We start from the raw sequence: 22,500 nt of genomic DNA, 5'->3' as shown, positions 1-22,500 counted from the left end.
TAAGAAACTTATAGGATAACCTATGTTCAATAACATGTCCTTCAAAAATAGACTTTACTCACCAAACATGTTGTCATTACTCATCATACGGGCAAGTTTCACCATCTGACCTTTAACCAGTGATTTCATTTGGTGTATCGGGTGGCGACTATCAAAATGGAGTAGAGAGTTAGAATAGGTAGGTTTTCTATATAAGTTGGACTCAAACCTGCTTTCTACCCTGTTTTTTTTGTAATAGTAACATCTAAATAGTGTAAATTGTCTTCCCCTACCTCCGTTGTGAATTTGAGAAAGGATGTACTGGTGTTCAAATATTCAAAAAAAATCATTCAACCTTTCCCTACTACCTGTCCAAAAGATGACTATGTCATCCAAAAATGGCCTTTATAGTGACCAACAGCTGTTAAATTCAGAATTGAGGACATTCTAACTTTCCCAGTAAGCTAAAACAATATTAGCAAAGGTTTGGGCATAAATTCCACCCATTGCCATTCCTTTCAATTACCAGAATAACTGGTTTTTGAATACAATGAAATTGTTACCCAAAACATGTTGCATCAAAATCATGATTGTCAATGCCTTGTCATGACCAACACATGGATGATTACACAAAAAATCATACAAATTTTAAGACCTTCCATATGTAGTATCACAGAGTACAAATCACATACATCAATAGTTACAAACAGCAGCTCATCTGAATACAATTGATTTGATACTTTTGACAGGAAATCCCATGAGTCTTTGAAAATATACCTATGTTCAGACAACATGCCTTTTATATTCACATCCACCTAGTTAGCCAGAGGTAATGTTTTTGAGGCCTTTGCATCCACAATATGCCTCAATGGGGGAATCGTCCATACTTTTATGTGTTTTTGGTATACCAAAGATAGTGGGGGTCCTAGGGTGAGAAACCTTCAAGAAGTCACAGTCCCCAGAAGTAATTTGGTTATTCAACACTAAATCTTCTAAGATTATCTTCTAAGATTAGATCTATTCTATGATATGCACTATTCATTTCATTGACTGAGACTTCCTCATATGTGTCAGTATACAATATAGACAGCATTTTACTGATGTATTCATTTACATCCATCACCACTAGGCCACGACCCTTGTCAGGTTTCATAACTCTGACTTGTTTCCGTACCTCTGATCTCACATAACAATTCCCTTGCTTGTTGAGACAAGTTGTACATGACATGTACATCCCTATTTTCTCCCACATCTTTTCTTATATGTTTCTCACATATTTTCTCAAATATGTTGATCAAGGGATGTAATGGTGGATTAAAAGTGCTTGGTCTCTTACATACACTAACATTATGCATGAAGTTGTTGTTTTGAAAAAGCAAACCCAGATTCAATTTCCTCACAAACAATTTGAGTTGTATTAATGATTCATCCACTTTAGCTTGTCAGGTGGGTACAAAAGTTAAACCTTTATCAAATAGGTCAGGCCACTCATGGTTAACCTCAATGGTACTGTAATTGAATATTTTAAAATCGCTTATTTGATTCAACACAAGTTTACATTTTTGGGGTCTCATTCACCACTTGTAGTTGCCTTTCCTCCTCCCCCTGCCATTTCAGTGGGTTGAACCTGTCATGTACTGGTTCACCACAAGCCATAGCTCTCCACCTGTAGCCCTTGTTGCTGTCTCTGCCTCTGATTCATTAGTCTCTCCGACCTCCTCAGAGGCTGTGATTCTAAAGGGCTATCAGGTTCAAGTTCAATTCCATCTGTTTCAACTATCTCCACACTACCCCCCATGTTAACCTCATTGTTAACATCATTAACATTTCCAGTTGGACCTTGGGGTGGATGTGGGTATCCTTTGCCCAACTCATAATCCATCGTATCCCTTAATAACTTGTTAGCATTCCTATTTTAAGCACCATAATTTTACTCTAAATTTCTTTAAACACATTCATGTATTCATTACCTTTGAACTGAAATAAGTCGTTTTTATATTTCCGTCTAAAACCTCAATAGACCTTTTAAGTTTGTCTATTTTCTTTTCATTATGACTTGCTAATAAACTTAAAAGGTCATATCCCTATATATTAAACAACTCTTGCAACTCACTATGTAAATCCAAGCCTTTCACAAGTCCATTTGGGTATTTCCAACTTTCAAGTCCTTTTGGCACCTGTTGCCTCATTAAACATTCCCCTAAATATGAATTTTCCAACTGAAGCTTCTGCATAATGTTAAAAGTCTGTTCTTTAACAGCTTTTATTTGTTTGTCCAAACTGCCATAATCCTTTTCATGGGCAGGTACGCTGAATGAGTAATTTTTCCTATCCAGCTAACAACATAATGAAAATGGCTCCTCACATCTCTTCTCACTGGTCTCTGAAGCCCTTGTTCTATCATCACCATGGTTATGTAAAACACATATATCCCCCTCAGCTCTCTAAGCTGGTGTACTAGAGTCATTATCAGTAGTTTGTGTAAAAAAGGCAGCTCCAACCTCCACATTAGATGAATGAGTCTGAAAGCAGGCAAGGTTATTGGACATCTGCTGTGTTAAAGCCTGTATTAAGGTTGACAAGTTCCCAACTGATGCTGCCAAGTCTTTGCATGAGTAACTGGAGTTTTTGCTGGCATTCCCATTCTCACTCATATCCTCAACAAGGTAACTCAAAACACCAAACCACAGCTAATAAAAAACAAGAAAATGAATGGTGCATGTAAAACACAATCTCTAGGTTCTCCAGGCTAGGTTTCTGTACCATATAGCGATGCTGGTCATACTTCAGTTTTGTACACCTTACTTTTCAAGTTCTTTGTCATTCTTTTATCACACACTACGCTGACTGTATGTGCCACTTGGCAGCAGCAGCTCTAATTCTGGCTTTGACCTCTTCATTCAGACTTCCCTTTTCCTCAACTACTTCTCCCAGATACTTGACACTGTTAACCGTTTCCACAGTTTTCCTTCCTATCTTACTTTTCAACTTCTTCTGATTTCCTCTATTTGTTGTCATGGCAACTGTCTTATTGTACTTAGTTTCATCCAATGTACCTTCAGTTTTGCATTCCTTTCCCCTATTATTGTTTGAAGTTATTATTCAATGTCTGCTTGTAATGCCACATCATTTGCCTACAGCAGCTTTGTTGATATGTTCCCCTTGACCTGATTGATAATGTAGTTCAGCACCTGTATGAACAGCAGTAGGTTCAGAGTTGAACCCCCATGCAGACCAACTCTGACTGGGAACCCTACTGCTCTTACTTTTGTCATTTGGTCCTTATACATGATCACTGTGGTGACCCCTAACCGGGAAAAGCTGAAAGGCACAACAACAACATGATTGCACTAATTCTACCAGTGTTTCCAGGACTTTAAGCCATCACAGGAATGCCCAAGTTATCTTTCTTGAGACCCTCTCTTATGCTTTCTCCAAGTCTAGGAATTCCTAGTTGGATGATTTCCTCATCTCTAGCTTCTTAACTGTCTCACTGCCAACATTAGATCAGTTGTGCTGCATCCTGATTTGAATCCAAACTGCTCACCTCACATCTTACTTACTACTACACTGCATATTCATTTATAAAATCACTCTCTCCAGTACTTTCATGCAGTGTTGCAGGAGTCTGATACCTCTATACCTCCCGCACTTATGAATTCTTGTACAGTGGCACTAGAATGCTTATAATCCAGTCGTTGGGCATACACCTTTCTCTCCATATTGCCATAAGTATTCTCAAGAGAAATTTATCCCCTAATTCACCCAACACCTCGATCATATCTGCTTTGACATCATTTGAGCCTGCTGCTTTTGCTGACTTCATTTTCCTTTCTTGCTGTTCATACATCTTCTAGGGTGGGCTCATCTTCCTCTTTCATTGTAGGTTGTGTCTGGGATAGTACAGCTGCTGTGGGTTTTTCTTTATTCAGAAGCCATTGGAAGTACTCCTTATATCTGCTTTTCATGTCCTGTAGACTTTGAGTACATTGTTGTTGGCATCCTTTATGAAGGGTGTCTGATGAGTGTTCTCTGTCATTCTATCATTGCCTTGCAACCTGATAAAGTTTCTTTGTGTCATCTGCTGAGTGACTTTTCAGAAGCTGGTAGAGTGCATATGATGCCTTGTTCTTTGTTATTGCAACTGCTGTCTTAGCCTCTTTCTGATCCAACCAGTTTTCTTTCTGAGATTGATACATCTGTTCTGTCTCCTACATTTTCCTGCACTCTTTCTTTCTTTTGATAACTTTCTGGATATCTGCATTCACCACCAGCTTTCCTCATATACCTTATTTCCATACCTGGCTCGGCTGGATATTCTTGTTTTTCAGCAGGACATATATCCTCTTCTTCCTCAGGTGTTAGAGCCCTGAGTGTTTCCTTGAACTCCCGTACTTTCATTCTAGTCAACTTCCAGGTCATCAGCCTAAGATCTATTGGTCTTAGAGCATTCTCTGACCAGTCATGGGTCCCAGACGATATTGTACATGTGTGCCCGATAGATAGGAAAACATATTTACTTTATCTATGTCACAGTAAAAACAGATATATCAGTGTTTGTATGGCATACTCAGCTTTCCTGTAATCTGCATTTATTATGTATGCTACTGATTTTTTGGTGTGGAATCCACAATGCCTTCCTTTTATCGATTAGCAATACCTGTTTCATCTGGTATCTTTTCAAAACAAATTTAATTTGTTTCTGAACTTGTATATAGTCCAATATTAAATTCATCATCTTCTATTGTGATTAGTTTGAGGATTATACAAAACCATTTAAACATGCACTCCTAAATTAATTCTCAGCATTTGGTGCCTGAACACAATAGCAGCTGAGAATAGATTATATTGGCTGATAACATAACCATTATACTAGAATTATGGCAGTAGTTATCTTAAACAGACTTCACTGATTAGCAATCAGACATTATATGGTTAGCAACCAGACATTATATGGTTAGCATGCACGAGTAGAACATGACACGTCCTTAAGCAAGAAACTGACCTAAGCTATTAAAGCAGATGTTGCCTTAAAACATTAAAACTGACATAAGTAACATGCAGGAGTAGGTTATATGCAATGATAAAGAATTGCACTATATTTTACTGAAGAACCTACATGGAATGAACATTTAGTATGTGTTAAAATTTTTAACCTGTCTTCACATAACCTGATTATCAGATGAGTCTACAACACACTGTTTGCTAATATCAGCAAAAAGAGCAGTGATGGTCAGTAGCTAAAGGGTACAAAAAGTAGGAAAATGGGTCCAACCTTACATTTGATGTACACATTTCAGCAGCACAAGATAAGAATTCAAAATGACAACATCAACATTCTTTCTGGAACTGAACTTTAACAGACTAAAGCACCTTATCTCTAGTTGACTGCTTGATAAATACCCCCTTTTTCTGCAACTGTTTTAGAACTGAGGGTTAGAAACAGTCACTTCATTTTGTAAAATGCTATCTCTTCCATAGATATTGTGTGTCTGACTGGTTCCCTATACCTGTAAACCTCCCTGTAGTTTATTCTCCCTGCTAGTTTTAAAACAAATAAAGCATTTTTTTTAATTATACAGTCAATGAAATCTGCAATCTCTGAAGGTAAGACAAACAGTATTTCAAAAGAACTAAAACTTAACTGTAGTAATGAAAATTGATATTCCCACACAAGAAGTTATTTATCTTGGAACATTCAAACACACGAGATCTGAGACACAATTTTATTTATTCTGTGAAGGAAGTGACTGGCTTCATATCTGTAGGAATGAAAATTGATATTTCCTCACAAGCAGTGATTTACCAAAAACTTTTTTATTTTAGGTCACAAGTATTAGGGATCAGGTGCAGTGTTTTCTTTGTGGGTTTTTTTTTTAATTATTCATAAAGAAAAGGGGTGGTTTCACAAAACAATGTTTCTTCAAAGCTTTCTAATCATGGGGTGCTCAGGTATTAGGGATCAGGCAAAGGGTTGGCTGTTTTAAAATTCCCTATGGGAAGGGGATTATTTGACATCATACCTGATATTTCCTCATAATTACTGATGTCCCAAAGGCTTCTTGATCTTGGGATATATTGGCATTATAGACACAGTGTTACTTATTTTTTTTATTGCAGAAACAAGAGTACAAAGGATTAGTCCAGATAAAATCACTTTAGCTAGCACATCTAAGAGACTCTCTCTCTTCTCTTTCTGATACCCTCCCTGTGGGAGGAATAAAGATGCCTAGTTGAAGTTTCAGGTAGTTTATTTAGTTAAGTATGTAGATGGATTATAAGTAAGAATTAAAAATAAAAATTGATCCAATGTTGTCTATTTGCATCTGTTCAAACATATGGCTTACTGGAGCTGATAGAATCAAACCTTGACACTGATCTTGAAGCTTGTCGGATCCAGAGCTCTGACTTCACCCCTATCCATAATTCCCAAGGCTCTTGTTTCCCACTTGAACATTTTGAGTGTGTGAACAGCTCTCAGTTATTCAGCTATTATATCTTTACTGCTTCTCTCCTACCCCAAGAGATTTTCTCCCATTATTCACATCAGCGTGTAAGTTTGTTAGTTTTAAATATTTTTGGGGTGTTTTATAGGGTGTGCTTTGTAGTTATTTACCTAGTTAGGTCATAATCTAGAATTAAGGTCATAGGTCTCAAAGTAAGAGTGTCTATAATTGGACTGTTTTTCTATAGTTATTGTAGAGTATATTTATTGTAGAGTATACTTTAATAGTTCTGTTTAGTTTAGAGGTAGATCTTTGTATGAGAAAATTCTCTTTTCTAGGATTAATCAAAATGTTACAATCAACAGGATTTAAGAAATGCTCAGTGTGGGCACAAACTACCAGCATAGGACCCACACTCCAAATGTGTTTATTGTTTCAGTGCTGCGCACCTTGACATCAAGGGCCAGTCATGTGCAGCCTTCAGTGTAAGGTCCCTCCAGACCAGAAGGGAAAGACTTGTTTTAAAGGGTTCCTTCCTGCACAGACAGGGGCTACCCCTTCACATTCCTCAACTTCAAATAAAGAGAAAATGAAGTTGAAGGGCCAGGACAATGACAATGAGGATGAAGATATGAGAGAAAAGGAAAGGAGCAAGTCTCCATCGAAATTGGTAGAGAAAAGGTCTCCAGAACAACCTCTTTTGACCCTGACCCCAAAGTGCCCAGAAGGTCAGAATTGATACCGCCCAGTCACCTTTTCTTAAAACCAGCTACTCACCAGGAATGGTGAGTTGTATAGTCAAGTTTCTAGTACTCCCCAAGAAACAATATTCTCGACCATCATCTGTAGCATCATCCACTCAGTCATCAAGAAGCTTCACAAAACTCAGTATCGACAGGATGATGAGGAAATTCCTGAGAGCACAACTACAGCTTGGAGATATACGAGCATAGTCCCCTGGGAAGGTACAGAATGCTGACCAAGTTACCCCTCCCATACAAGAGTCCGCATTGACCCAAACTTTAGGTTTGGTTTTACCAGAACCAATCAGAACTGTAGCACCTGTGTTGGTGCCAGAGCTTCTTGTGTCTTCGATATCAACTGTCTCACAACATCAGGATTCACAGCAATAGGGCAACACACAGAAGTACCACAGAAGTCACAGGAAAATAAAGTTGAATTTGAGTTGAATTTAATGAGCTGGTCTGTGGTGTACACAGACTTCCTCAGACAAAAAGTATTACAAACTACATTTAACTGAACAGCAGCTTAAATATACAGCAGTATTAAGTCAAAGGTTCAATTAACCAATCAGGCACACCTTGAACCATGAATAAAAATTTAAAGTTAAAACGCAAGTTCACAGGACTTGAGTTCAATCACTCACATTATATTAAAATTAAAATGTGTTGCCCTATTGCTGTGAATCCTGATATTATTTCCTGGTTTGTGCTGTTTAGTACTTGGTTGTCTCACAACATATCTCAACTCAGGTGCTGTTGGATCAAGATGAGACTCTGAACCAAGTTCCAAGGGGGTGAGTTGACTCTGAGATTCTTGGAGCCATCTCTTCCTCTTGAAGCTTTGGATTGGATCAAACCAACCACAGCAAAAGATAAATGTCTGGAAACAAACCACATGAGCTGGAAACAGGAAAAACCTTTATTCCGGTACCTCGGCCCACTGGCCTTCAAAGGAATGAACTAACAATTCACTAAACACCACATAAATACTAGTGCATAGTAATTGAACAATTGTATCATTCAGTAATTAAGTAATTACATACTTAAAAAAGAGAAAATCAGTAACAAGACATGAAATAAGTGAACCAGCACCATTTTAACTAACAATCTATTCTAAAATAAAAATATTAGATGGATAAATTTACTTCCAAATTTAAACCTCGAGGTTTTAGAGTATTATACTTCAGAATAAATCTACTCTCCAATTTTAATAAACTATGTAAGAAACTGCCTCCTGAAGATACCTTTGGTTTAGCCAAAGCACAAAAAAACAGTGATTCAACTGACCCATTATGCATCCTATAAAAATGATCAAATATAGGACTATCTGTTCTAGCATTGCGTACATCACCAATATGTTCTAGTATACGAACTTTAAGTTGACGTTTGGTCTGGCCAATATAATACTGAGGCAAAGGACAACCACAACCTAATATATAAACAACACCACATGAGCAACAATTAAATCTATTCTCAGCAAAATATGTTACTCCATTGATGTTATTGCCTGATAAATTTCTAACTTTTGCACATATTTTACATTTTCCACATTGAAACATTCCAGGTTCTTGAACTGAGTCAGACATAGACATAATGCTGGATAGATGTCTAGGTTTGAGTATTTCTTTCAAATTTTGATATCTACCAAAAGAGAAAGAAACAAACCTAGGAAAGAGGTGCCCAAATTCTTCATTATTACAAATAACTGGCCATAAGAACTTCCTGTTTCCAGCTCATGTGGTTTGTTTCCAGCTTTGGATTGGATCTAAGATTGCCTTCTGGCCAGGGCAACCCTCTCTTCTTTCCAATAGAGGGAGTCATTGGTTCCAGTAGAAGCCTTGGCCTTTGAGGCTTTTGAAAAAGTTTTGGAGAATACCAAAGACAGGGTAGCTTCAACCAGTTCGGTTCCATCCAAACCTCATCTGCACTCTGCTGCTTCACCTTTTCATCCTGTCGTACAGGGATAGGCTGCACCAAGGGTTTGTAAGGAAGCTTCATTAGTTCCCTGTCCAGTTCTGACTCTTATATTGGCCACCCAGAAGAATGCTCATTTGTCCATCCCCTAACAGAGAGTCAATGGCAGTAGACAGATTTGGGGAACTGGGTCTATGCATCAGCAACTTTTGCCTTTAAATCTGTGTGCTACCTAGCCAATTTAACAAGGTTTCAGAGAGACTTGAGTAAAGATCACCAAGACACTCTTGGGAATGCTGCATGCGTATGTTCAAAAAACAGTGGACTCCCAGCTCTGCACCTGTCAATCCTCTTCTAATGTAGCCATGAATCTCTTCCCTAAAGTAGCAGACAGTACATCCAGAGCAACAGGCACCGGCCTTACCATTCATTGCCACACCTGTCTGTGACTTTTGAGACTTTGCTGAAAGATTTAAGTAATTCTTTATCAATGCCCCTTATGATGATTCAACTTTGTTTGGACCAAAATTCAAGAATACACTCACCAGGAGTCAACAAGATGCTAAGACTCTCCTTGCAGTAGGAGTGCACTTCGAACTTTCTCTAGAAACCAGAGATCAAGGAAGATGTGATCTGCAAATCACAGAGTGATTTCCATGACTCCCAAGGTGACAGACCCCCCATGGCAGAGAGGGAGGAAATTTTAATGGATGATGTCCAAGAGGTAGAGGCAGACCACAAGGCTTTCATGGCCCATTCTCAATAAAAGCCTTTCAGTGCTCCTGAATGGTTAATCAATTGCTGCACTTTGGGGGCAGTTGGAGACGTCCCTTTTTGTACCCTCAAGCCTGACACTCAATAATAACATCAGATTTATGGGTGCTAAGAATAATATCAAGGGCCTAGCCAATTCCCTTTTCCCTCCTGCTACAGAAAAAGCAGAGAATCCCTGATGCTCCACCCAGTCAGTGGGACCTGGGAGCTGTAGAAATCTCAAAGATGCTTGAAAAATTAGTAATCCAGCTGGTCCTGACTGACCAGTTAAAGTCTAGAGTCTATTCCAAGTTTTTTAGTATCAAAGAAGACCAGGGACCTCAGGCCCATTTTGGATTTCAGTCATCTAAACCAATTCAAAAGACAGACAGATGGTCACGGTTTAGTCCATTTTGCTTCTTCTGAGGAAAGATGATTGGATGCACTCTATAGATCTTCAGGATGCCTACTATCATATCAAAATAGTGAAGCACTCCAGGAGATTTCTCCACTTCTAGTTGGGAGCCATTCATTTCCAGTTCAGAGCACCGCCATTCTTTCTCACCACAGCTTCCAGGGTGTTCAACAAGATCATGGCAGTAGTAGTGGTGCACCTGTGCCTACTGGGGTGCAAATCTTCCAGTATCTCAAAAACTGGCTCCTCACTGCCTCCACTGAGCATCTTGTCATCACACAGAGGGATCAAGCACTCCAGCTGCTTCTGAAATTAGGAATTTCCATAAACCTACCAAAATGTCAGCTGACTCCAACTCAGAGCATAGAATTCATAGGATGCCACCGAAACACAAGACTTCAGATAGTCAGCCTCCACCAGTCCAGGGTCCAGTCACTTCTTTTAACAGCTCTTCAAGTTCTACACCACCCAGCACCACCAGCATGGTTTATCCTTGGGTCTCTTGGCATCCACAAATTTAATAATTCTATTAGGAAGATATTTCATGAGAGTGCTGCAATGGACCATAACAGTACAATGATCTCAATTCATGTGCCATCTGCATTCAAAAATTTGGATTACACAGGTCTGTAAAAACACATTACCAAGGCACTTCTATAGGCTAGGCTTGTAAAGGCTCCAGGGCCATTAGCCTAGTACACACCTATGAACCTATGAACATATCTTGGTGGATCACATCCCCATCTGTGATCAAGGGATGCCCATTCCACATGGATTTGGCTATTGCAACAGTTACCATGGATGGATCACTTCTTGAGTGGGGGAGGCATTTCAAAAGGAAGTTGGTCCAAGGTTCATGGTCGACAACAGAGACCAACCTTGACATCAAGGTCTTGGAGCTGAGAGCTCTCCTTCTAGAGTTGCAGTGACTTCAGGACCTCCTCTCCAAGGTTGTGATATGCATACAGATGGACAACATGACTGTCATATTGTACATCATCAAACAGGGCAGAGCCTGCTCTTATCCTCTATGCCAACAAGCCATGACAGTTTTTCAAGCAGCAATATCTTCACGTTCTGACAGCAATGCGCATCCCAGGATCCTCCAATGCACTTGTGGACAAAATTGAGCAGGTCAGTGTTGATCCCTCATGATTGGCCACTCAATCCTACAGTGACACAAAGAATTTTCAGTTCCTGGGGGAATCCTTGCTGTGGCCTTTTTGCCTCCTATCTAAACAACAAATGCAGCACATATTTTACCTTAATCCCTCCACAGGGAGAGTCACTGATGGATGTTCTGGACCACAATTGGCCCCAGGTCTCCTGTATGCTTTTCCTCCTCTACGTCTATTGAAGAAATGCATACAGAATTCAAGGCAGTGCAAGGCCAGAGTGAGCCTCACTGCCCCCTTTAACCCTAGTAGACATGGTTCCCCACCCATGGCATTTTCTGATATATCCTCCATGGATGTTTCATCATTATCTAGATCTAATAACTCAGCTGCCCAAATTGCCATCTCTGGATCAGAAGCGCATGAAATTAATTGCATGGTTCCTCCGATTTTAACTACAACCAGAGATGCTACTCTTCCTCCCACAGTAACCAGTATTCTTTCTGCTTCACAGAAACAGGCAGCTAAGAAAATTCACCATAGTAAATGGTAAAGACTTTAAATTTGGGCCTATTCCAAAGTCTGGACCCCCTTTTCAGCACCAGTTCCTTCAACACTTGAATTTTTGTCTGATCTCTTTGACAAAGGCTCCAGTTTTGCGACTGTTAAGATAGAATTGGCTGCAGTTTCCACGTTCCATGTTGGATGCAATGACATGTTGATAGCATCTCTAAAAATCTCAAAAGCCTTCCACAAAAGTACCTTTTTGCAGAGGCCTCCCATTAGAGATGCAATACCTCCATGGGGCATTACTGTTATGTTACAAGCTTTAACCCAGTCTTCTTTTGAACCAGCATCCACTGCAGACTTAAAATTTCCCACACAGAAAGCAATTTTCCTAGTAGCAGTAACATCATCCAGATGGATTGCAGAACTTCAAACCCTCTCATCAAAGCCCCCTTTTCTAGTTTTTCACAAAGATAAGAGTTGCCCTCAGAACTAATATCCTTTATCCCTAAGGTGGCATCCAAAACTAATTTAAACCAGTCTATACACCTTCCTGTCTTCTTTCCAATGTACTCTAAAGGAGAATACTTGCGACACGTGTTAGATGTTCACAGACAACTCAGGATACTATAGTCACAGGACAAAAGATTTCAGAAAAGATGATCAATTGCTTATTTCCTTTGCCAAACCAAAGTTGGGAAATGCAGTTTCAAAAGTAACCTTAACCAGATGTCTCTCAGATTCTATTTTCTTTGTATATCATAAGTAAAATTTACCTTTCCAACACAAACAAAAAGTGCATTCACCCAGAGCAGTCTCTACTTTTAACAGCCTTCAACAGAGGTTATCCATTGATGACATCTGTGCCACAGCCAGCTGGGCAATGGTACACAGCTTTGTGTCTCATTGTAAGTAGAACACACATTCTAGATCACGTATATCTTTCAGTTCTGCCCTACTCACAAATGTCCTTCCTTGATACTACCCAGTTTAACAGCTTGGGATGCTGTCCCAAATGTTTTAACAGATGAAAATAGACAAGATTGAACACAAAAGTTATGTACTTACTATAACCTTAAATCCACATTGTCTGATTTTTATCTGCTTCAATCCCACCCCCACTCCCTTCCAAATTTTCACCTATGGCTTCATATGATGAGCAGGTGGAAAGAGTACTTTGAGGGGTTGATGAATGAAGAGAATGAGAGGGAGAGAATGTTGGATGATGTGCGGATAGTGAATCATGAAGTGCAGTGGATTAGCAAGGAGGAAGTAAGGATAGCTATGAAGAGGATGAAGAATGGAAAGACTGCTGGTCCAGATGACATACCTGTTGAAGCATGGAGGTGTTTAGGTGAAATGGCAGTGGAGTTTTTAACTAGATTGTTTAATGAAATCTTGGAAAGTGAGAGGATGCCTGAGGAATGGAGAGTGTTTTGGTACCGATTTTTAAGAATAAGGGTGATGTGCAGAGCTGTAGTAACTACAGAGGGATTAAACTGATCAGTTACAGCATGAAGTTATGGGAAAGAGTAGTGGAAGCTAGGTTAAGAAGGGAGGTGATGATTAGTTATCAGCAGTATGGTTTCATGCCAGGAAAGAGCACTACAGATGCGATGTTTGCTCTGACAATGTTGATGGAGAAGTACAGAGAAGGTCAGAAGGAGTTGCATTGTGTCTTTGTGGATTTAGAGAAAGCATATGACAGGGTGCCTAGAGAGGGGTTGTGGTATTGTATGAGGAGGTCAGGAGTGTCAGAGAAGTATGTAAGAGTGGTACAGGATATGTACGAGGGTAGTGTGACAGCTGTGAGGTCTGCGGTGGGAGTGATGGATGTGTTTAAGGTGGAGGTATGATTACATCAAGGATCAGCTCTGAGCACTTTCTTATTTGCAATGGTGATTGACAGGTTGACAGACGAGATCAGACAGGAGTCCCCGTGGACTATGATGTTTGCAGATGACATTGTGATCTGTCGTGAGAGTAGGGAACAGGTGGAAAAGACCCTGGAGAGGTGGAGATATGCTCTAGAGAGAAGAGGAATGAAGGTCAGAAGGACTAAGACAGAATATATGTGTGTGAATGAGAGGGAAGACAGAGGAATGGTGAGGATGCAGGGAGTAGAGGTGGCAAAGGTGAATGAGTTTAAGTACTTGGGATCAACAGTTCAGAGGAATGGTGAGTGTGGAAGAGAGGTGAAGAAGAGAGTACAGGCAGGATGGAGTGGGTGGAGAAGAGTGTCAGGAGTGATTAGTGACAGACGAGTATCAGTAAGAGTGAAAGGGAAGATCTACAAGAGGGTAGTGAGACCAACTATGTTATACAGGTTAGAGACAGTGGCAGTGACAAAAAGGCAGGAGTCAGAGATTGAAGTGGCAGAGTTGAAGATGTTAAGATTTGCACTGGGTGTGACAAGGATGGACAGGATTAGGAATATGTATATTAGAGGGTCAGCCCAGGTTGGAAGGTTTGGAGACAAAGCCAGAGAGGCCAGATTACACTGGTTTGGGCATGTGCTGAGAAGGGATGCAGAGTATATTGGGAAAAAGATGCTAAGGATGAAGCTGCCAGGTAACAGGAAAAGAGGAAGGCCTAAGATAAGGTTTATGGATGTGGTGAGAGAGGACATGCAGGCGGTTGGTTTGACAGAGCAAGATGCAGAGGACAGGAAGAAATGGAAACAGTTGATCTGCTGTGGTGTCCCCTAATGGGAGCAGCCGAAAGAAGAAGGCTTCATATGATTGAGTTGATATTACTACCCATCTGTGCCTCTTATCAAACTAGCTGAGATCACCACATTTATGTCTTTCTATCTGGGAAGATATTTTTTCCCAAGGTAGTTTCTTATTATATATTTCAGACCAGTAGGGGCAGGTGCTGCAGTAGCATTGTCACCTCACAGTAAGACGTTGTCCTGTTCAATTCTCAGCTAGAGCGTCTTCTGTGTGGAGACATGCGTGAATGGGTGTACCTTCGTTGAAGGTTGTGCGTCAGGGCCGGCAACTCGGCATGTAAAAATCTACTGCCAATCATTAGCGGACAGGAGTTCCGCTGTGGTGACTCCTAACCAGGAAAAGCTGAAAGACACAACAACAAGGGGCAAACTTGATTTGAACATATAACCTTCGAGTTCAGTGCCGAGGTCATATCCCATCAGATCTGACAACCCATAAGTTTGAAGTGGACAAAAATCAGATAACATGGTTCCAATGTTATGGTAAGTACATAACTTTAATTTTTATGTAATACAGGTAGTATGGAAAGAACAAATGAATGAAATTCTGTTTAATGGAAAAATGATTGTCAACAGTACTGAAAAAGATTAGATGGTAGTGATTATGGAAAAAGTAGTGAGGGTCTGATTTGAATAAGAATTTATAAATACAAAGAAAAATGAATAATCCTTATGTACAAATAAGAGTGAGAATATAGTTACTTATTTTTGTAAATATGTACAGTTAAATATGTAAATATTATAAATAAGTTATTTATTTATTTATTTATTTAAACTGTCATGTAAAAAAAGATGTAAATAAAAGGACCTTTACTCTTTTCTATAGGTGCCATGAGATTTTTTTATATCTATCAGCTACCTCCAACTTAAGCAGATTGGACCTCAGTTAAACATCCCATCCAAAAGATGACACACTCAGCAGTGCAGAACTCTCCTTATGCTGCACGAGTGTCAGCAATCAATCTGCGTGGTTTGGGAATAGAACCCACAATCTTTTGCACCTGAAGGCACTGCAAATAACAACTCAACTAACCAAAGCATAACGAAAGTATAAACTGGGTATACCTGAATAATACTCTCACTACGATGATAAATTAAATACTGCAAAATTACCTTACAGTGTAAAAACACTGACATTTATATCAAAATTAAAACAGAAAAACACCCATGAGAGAGTCTATTCATAAAAAAGTGCATAATCTACCAACACCCAAATTCCAAAGATGTTATACAACTATTCAGCAAAATGAAATGAATAATCCAAATAAAAAAATAAAAAATATATAGGTAAGTGAATTTGAGTGATAAATAAAATTTCATTACTTGCAGTGTAACCATTATGATAATGATACTACCTTAAACCTCCATCACGACAAGAAATCTAATTTATTATGTAGCACACTCCAACTCCCCAAATACTTCTTGTATGGATTACTCTATCATGGAACTTTATAAACAAAGACATTGGCAACCTTCAAATACTGGACCCCACACAGTTTGGGTTCGTGAAGGGCCGATCTTGTCTCCTGAACCTGACTGACATCTTTGAATCAGTCTCCAGAGCCGTGGACAAGGGTAAGGTGGTCCACACACCTTATCTGGACCTCGCCAAGGCCTTCAACACCATCCCCCACTCTGGAATCATAGATAAACTTACTAAGCTGGGCATTAATCCCTATATCACTTGATGGGTTGGCAACTGGCTTACTGACAGGACCCACACTGTAAAAGTAGCTGGCTCCAAATCCAGCTCCAGACAAGTGATAAATGGAGTACCTCAAGGTTCAGTCATGGGACCGCTCTTGTTTGACATCTAAGTCTTTGAAGTACAGGCCAACACTAAGGTACTCTGCCTTACAAAGTTTTTAGATGACTGCAAACTGGGAGCCATTATTGAATCCCCAAATGATGTGGATATTCTACAAAAGGGCCTTACAGAAACAGATGCTTGGTGCCAGAGCCATGGTCTCAAGCTTAATGCCAAGAAATGTATAGTTATCCCCTTTGGGAAAAAACATGTACCCATGAATTACCATATAGGTGGCAGTACACTAAACAGTGAAAGTGTGATAAGAGACTTGGGGACACAGGTAGACAGTGGTCTCACCTTAGATAACCACATCACCACAACAGTCAGGAAATCCTTCTATGTGGTACACCTCATCACTAAGGGCTTTTCATCCAGAAGAAAGGAAGTCATTGTCCCACTGTACTAGTCCTTCATTAGACCCATTATAGAATATAACACCCCATTTGGTATGTACCTCTCAAGACATCTGCAACAACTGGAAAGGCCGCAGACATACCTCACTAAAAGAATCACAGGCCTAAAGCAGGTGCCCTATGCTGACCGTCTAAAAAAACTCCACCTATACACTGTGGCATATCGTCTACTCGGAGGCAATCTCTGTTTAAATTACAAGGCCATGTCTAACCCAGAGCTTTTGGACATGCTACACTTAAAGAAATCCCAATCCCTCAGAGCCACAAGCTCCAGGGATCTAAACCTTTTCATTACAATGAACAAAACATGCTGGAGGGATAGGTTCCTGACCCAGAGACACCTCAGACCCTGGAATAGACTGCCCATACATGTCAAGCAGAGCACCTCTTTGGTCCTTTTTGAAAGGAACCTTGATTGGATGGGAGATACAAAAATCGCCCCAGGGATCACGTCAGTCACCCTGCTAGACAGGGATCCAGGGAAGTAAATACTGTGGGAAGAAATAGCCAGGGAATTGTTATGGCTAGGCTTGTATAGACCCTAGGGCCAATACCCTAGTACCAACCTATGAACCTATGAACACACGCACACGCACACGGATAGACACAGACAGTTGCAGTTCTTACTGCTGAACTGTTCGACAACTTGATGAGTAGTAGAGGTTCCACTACTCGCTGACATTAGAGTTAGTTGATTCGTGCTATAGTCGATCCTGCTTTGGTCAACATTAGCACTGTGTTTAGAATGCTGTATAGTTGTGGTTGTGTGACCATGGAGGTAGTATATATTCTAGGAGTGTGAGTGATGCCACCTTTTTGGGAGTTAGACTGGAACCCCCCAAAGTAAAATCATTCATGTTTGCTGTGCTGTTACATAAAGAGCAGTTTTCATGGACGTAATGAGGTGCCATCTTACTTCTTGGTATGCACAATGTATGTGAGGGTTTAAATATAGTTAGTGCTACTGCTGAAAGCTATAGTTATTTTATTATAGAGAGCAGTTTTGGGATTTGGATTGAAAGGAACTATCAACAGTATGTGTAATGTAGCAGTGTAACAATCATAAACATAAATCTGTTGAGCTTGCTTTTATAATCAGATATGAGTTGTTGCAGTGTGATGTGATTGTGTGACCATTAACTGCTGATGTCAGTTAATGATTATGTAAATTATATTAATCTAATAAGTATGTGTGTATGTGTCTAAATATATTATGGGTCTACTTCTTTCAGTTGAAACTACACTACATCGAATTGCACTTTGCAGAGCACACTTAACTGAAAATGCATTCCACTGAAAGCTTAAAATACCGAAACACTGTCAATCTACAACCGAAACAGCCTATAGAATTCCACTGACACCTTTATATAAGTAACTTAGTGTGACGAGGTTGTACTTTGCACCTGCATTTAACATGGCAAATCTATATCACAGTGTTCCAGGGACACTTAGAGAAATGTATCAAACAACTACCTCTCAAAGAGGTAAAAAAATTCTAATAATTGAGGGATATACATACTATTTAGAACATAATTCTAAAACATGGCAATATTGGTGTTCTAAAGGCAAGGCAACTGAGAAATGCAAAGGGAGAGCTGTGATGACCTGAGTTTCTTCTGGTGAAGAACTACTCAAGTCTGTACTACGTAATCATGCAGGTGACACCACTGATGTAGAGAAGTATTCTTTTTCTTCTTCTTTCGGCTTTTTCCCAGTAGAGAAGTATTCTGTTTGTTTTAATTTAAAAGAAAGAGCTACCTTATTTCTGGATTCCACATGCATAACTGTTGATGATGCTAAGGCATCCTCTTCTTTAGAAATTGCAACTACACTTCATAGCAGACGAGCGTTATTGCAGCAGGTTAGGAGAGCTGGATTGAAATGTAGTGGCAGAGCTTTAAATGGTGCAGTAACACTAGTGAACTTAGATGTGGCAGCATTTCCTTTAAAAGAGGGCAGTTAATTCAGAGAAGGTTGTCCAGTATCGCTAATGATAATTTTGTTGTATTTAGCCCCTGACAGAAGTTACAGGATTTATTCTTATCTGATATATGGCTTATGGATGGAACTTACTTTATGAAAGGAACAGCATGTCGGCAATTGTACACTATACATTCTATGGTAAGGTACGGAGCAAGCATACAGTAAAAGTGTACCTTTAGTGTTTTGTTTAATGATTAAAAAGTCTCTGAAATAGTATAATTTTATGTGGCATTGCCTGTTTGATCTACTGCATAGTCATGGATTATCAAGCTGGTTATATATTATGCGATTTTGAGGTGGCTGCAATGAAAAATATCAGGTTAAATGTAAATAACGTTACAAGCAAAGGCTGCTTTTTCCACTTCGGATGGAACCCCTGGAAAAAGGTACAAAGTCTAGGTTTAGGTGCTCTGTATAATTCATCTATTACGTTTCAGTTAGCAGTTAAAAAGTTGGCATCTCTAGCATTCATACAGGAAGAAGATGTGATTCCTACATTCTTAGGGTTACCACCATCCCACTTAGTGAGGGGACAGTCCCTCTTTGGGCAGTTCTGTCCTGCAAAAAAATTTAAAAAAATGGCAAATGTCGTGAGAATTTAGGACAAAAATATTTCATATATTTTATTTAATAGTTGCATAAAACAGTTATTCTGTATCTGAAACACCTAAATATTATAAGAAACAGAATAAACAACTAAAATGTTAGAAGAATGAGCTTTTATTTAGGCAAAAAAGTGAAGTTCTGTCCTTTGTACTTGCAGTGGGTATGTTTCACCCTGCAAAATCTGACATTTATACCAAAAATGTCCCACTTTGGGCATTTGAAAAGGTGGCAACCCTATACATTCTCGGAACTTAAAGAATGTTTTCCTAGTGAGGGTAAAGAACTGTTGAAATATTTTGCTGAGTGGTATGTTCTGGGTAAACCAAGACCTTTTACTACTAGATCTACAAGTCAAATAAGGTTTCCTCTGTAGTTTCCTATTTGATTTTGGAACGTATCAGTCTTAAACGAGTTGTTTTTGCCAAGAACTCAAAATGCAGTGGAGGCTTGGCATTGTAGATTTAAGTGTTTGTCGGGTAAACGTGTTTGTGATTTAAGTACAGTGATGTGTGGTATAGTTAGGGAGCAGGATAGAGTTGATGAAACACGTCTATGAATGTTTGCTGCTGGTCCACAATTCCCTAAAAATGGGCTCTATTACGTCGTCAACAGCAGTTTGAAAGTATGTTTTCACATAAGGATAAATACACCTGCATGGAATATATCACTGTTATTGCTACGTTGTTGAAAATCCTGTATTGTGTTGTATTGGGCAGTTGTGCACTAGGTGAATAGACACTATTTTCACTTCCGGTTTGATTACTTACATTGCTGGCTGTTTGGGAAAGCAAGACTTTATTGGAATTTGTCAGCGTGTATTGTCACCTTGGGAATGGATGTTACATTCACACATACGGGTTTCAATTAAGTGTGGTTCAGTGTGTTCACCTTTCAGTGGAAGACATTTTCAGTTCTGTGCTTGGCAAAGTGCAATTCAATGTAGTGTAAGTTCTACAGAAAGAGGTAGACCCATATATATATATATATATATATATATATATATATATATATATATATATATATATAGATATATGGATAGATAGATGGACATATGTATATATATATATATATATATATAGATATATATAGATAGATATGTATATATATATATATATATATATATATATATATATATAGATAGATATATGTATATATATAGATAGATAGATATATGTATATATATATATATATATATATATATGTATATATATATATGTATATATAGATAGACAGATATATGTATATATATATATATATATATATATATATATATATATATATATATATATATATAGATAGATAGATAGATGGATGTATGTATATATATAGATGTATGTATATATATATATAGATGGATGTATGTATATATATATATATAGATGTATGTGTATATATATATATATATATATATATATATATATATATATATACATGTATACATGGATGTATATATATACGTATACATGGATGTATATATATATATAGATGGATGATTATATATATATATATATATATATATATATATATATATATATATATATAGATAGATGGATGGATGGATATATATATATATATATATATATATATATATATAGATGGATGGATGTATATATATATATATATATATATATATATATATATTTTCCTAGTAGCAGTAACATCATCCAGATGGATTGCAGAACTTCAAACCCTCTCATCAAAGCCCCCTTTTCTAGTTTTTCACAAAGATAAGAGTTGCCCTCAGAACTAATATCCTTTATCCCTAAGGTGGCATCCAAAACTAATTTAAACCAGTCTATACACCTTCCTGTCTTCTTTCCAATGTACTCTAAAGGAGAATACTTGCGACACGTGTTAGATGTTCACAGACAACTCAGGATACTATAGTCACAGGACAAAAGATTTCAGAAAAGATGATCAATTGCTTATTTCCTTTGCCAAACCAAAGTTGGGAAATGCAGTTTCAAAAGTAACCTTAACCAGATGTCTCTCAGATTCTATTTTCTTTGTATATCATAAGTAAAATTTACCTACACTTCATAGCAGACGAGCGTTATTGCAGCAGGTTAGGAGAGCTGGATTGAAATGTAGTGGCAGAGCTTTAAATGGTGCAGTAACACTAGTGAACTTAGATGTGGCAGCATTCCCTTTAAAAGAGGGCAGTTAATTCAGAGAAGGTTGTCCAGTATCGCTAATGATAATTTTGTTGTATTTAGCCCCTGACAGAAGTTACAGGATTTATTCTTATCTGATATATGGCTTATGGATGGAACTTACTTTATGAAAGGAACAGCATGTCGGCAATTGTACACTATACATTCTATGGTAAGGTACGGAGCAAGCATACAGTAAAAGTGTACCTTTAGTGTTTTGTTTAATGATTAAAAAGTCTCTGAAATAGTATAATTTTATGTGGCATTGCCTGTTTGATCTACTGCATAGTCATGGATTATCAAGCTGGTTATATATTATGCGATTTTGAGGTGGCTGCAATGAAAAATATCAGGTTAAATGTAAATAACGTTACAAGCAAAGGCTGCTTTTTCCACTTCGGATGGAACCCCTGGAAAAAGGTACAAAGTCTAGGTTTAGGTGCTCTGTATAATTCATCTATTACGTTTCAGTTAGCAGTTAAAAAGTTGGCATCTCTAGCATTCATACAGGAAGAAGATGTGATTCCTACATTCTTAGGGTTACCACCATCCCACTTAGTGAGGGGACAGTCCCTCTTTGGGCAGTTCTGTCCTGCAAAAAAATTTAAAAAAATGGCAAATGTCGTGAGAATTTAGGACAAAAATATTTCATATATTTTATTTAATAGTTGCATAAAACAGTTATTCTGTATCTGAAACACCTAAATATTATAAGAAACAGAATAAACAACTAAAATGTTAGAAGAATGAGCTTTTATTTAGGCAAAAAAGTGAAGTTCTGTCCTTTGTACTTGCAGTGGATATGTTTCACCCTGCAAAATCTGACATTTATACCAAAAATGTCCCACTTTGGGCATTTGAAAAGGTGGCAACCCTATACATTCTCGGAACTTAAAGAATGTTTTCCTAGTGAGGGTAAAGAACTGTTG

This window comes from Protopterus annectens, chromosome 2.part1 (assembly GCF_019279795.1).
Source record: "Protopterus annectens isolate FY-2018-M chromosome 2.part1, PAN1.0, whole genome shotgun sequence".
Taxonomy (NCBI): domain Eukaryota; kingdom Metazoa; phylum Chordata; order Ceratodontiformes; family Protopteridae; genus Protopterus; species Protopterus annectens.
The sequence above is the reverse complement of the archived record's forward strand: the minus strand, read 5'-3'. Positions refer to the sequence as shown.